Source organism: Arachis duranensis, chromosome 10 (genome assembly GCF_000817695.3).
Source record: "Arachis duranensis cultivar V14167 chromosome 10, aradu.V14167.gnm2.J7QH, whole genome shotgun sequence".
Classification (NCBI taxonomy): domain Eukaryota; kingdom Viridiplantae; phylum Streptophyta; class Magnoliopsida; order Fabales; family Fabaceae; genus Arachis; species Arachis duranensis.
The window spans coordinates 51,262,302-51,263,671 of record NC_029781.3 but is presented as its reverse complement, the minus strand read 5'-3'; positions in this window follow the sequence as shown (position 1 = coordinate 51,263,671).

Sequence of the window (1,370 nt, the reverse complement as noted above, 5' to 3'; positions counted from 1 at the left end):
AATTTTTGAGGTGGAAAGAACTTTGCCAAGAAGGCATTGACTAGCTTTTCCCAAGAGTCCAGGCTTTCTTTAGGTTGTGAGTCCAACCATGTCCTAGTTCTGTCTCTTACAGCAAAAGGGAATAGCATAAGTCTGTAGACCTCAGGGTCAACCCCATTAGTCTTGACAGTGTCACAGATTTGCAAGAACTCAGCTAAGAACTGATGAGGATCTTCCAATGGAAGTCCATGGAACTTGCAATTCTGTTGCATTAGAGAAACTAATTGAGGCTTGAGCTCAAAGTTGTTTGCTCCAATGGCAGGGATAGAGATGCTTCTCCCATAGAAATCGGGAGTAGGTGCAGTGAAGTCACCCAGCACCTTCCTTGCATTGTTGGCATTGTTGTTTTCGGCTGCCATGTGTTCTTCTTCTTTGGAGAATTCGGTCAGGTCCTCTAAAGAGAGTTGTGCTTTGGCTTCTCTTAGCTTTCTCTTCAAGGTCCTTTCAGGATCAGCCTCAATCAAGAATGCCCTTGTCTTTGCTCCTGCTCATAAGAAAGAGAAGAGAACAAGAAAATGTGGAATCCTCTATGTCACAGTATAGAGATTCCTTGAAGTGTCAGAGAAAAAGAAGAGTAGAAGACAGAAGTAGAAAATTCGAACTTATCACAGGAGATGGAGTTCGAATTTTGCATTAAGGAATAGTGTTAGTTCACAAATAGAAGGATGTGAGAAGAAGGGAAGTGATTTTCGAAAATTAAGTAAAAATTTTGAAAACATTTTTGAAAAACATTACTTAATTTTCGAAAATGAAAGTGGGAAAGAAATAAAGTGATTTTTGAAAAAGATTTTGAAATTAGAAATCAAAAAGATTTGATTGAAGACTATTTTGAAAAAGATGTGGTTAAGAAAATATGATTGGTTTTAAAAAGATGTGATTGAGAAGATATGATTTGAAAAACATTTTGAAAAAAAGATTTGATTTTGAAAATTAAAAACTTGACTAACAAGAAAAGATATGATTCAAATATTAAACCTTTCTCAACAGAAAAGGCAGCACACTTGAAATGTTGAATCAAATCATTAATTGGTAGCAAGTATCTTTGAAAAAGGAAAGAAATTGATTTTGAAAAAGATTTTGATTGAAAAATTGATTTGAAAAAGATTTGATTTTGAAAAAGTTTGAAAACCTAAAAAAATATGCATTAAAAATAAAATCTTCCCTCTTGTGCCATCCTGGCGTTAAACGCCCAGAATGGTGCACATTCTGGCGTTTAACGCCCAAAACACTACCTTTTTGGGCATTAAACGCCCAACCAGGTACCCTGGCTGGCGTTTAAACGCCAGTCTGTCCTTCTTCACTGGGCGTTTTGAACGCCCAGCTTTTTCTGT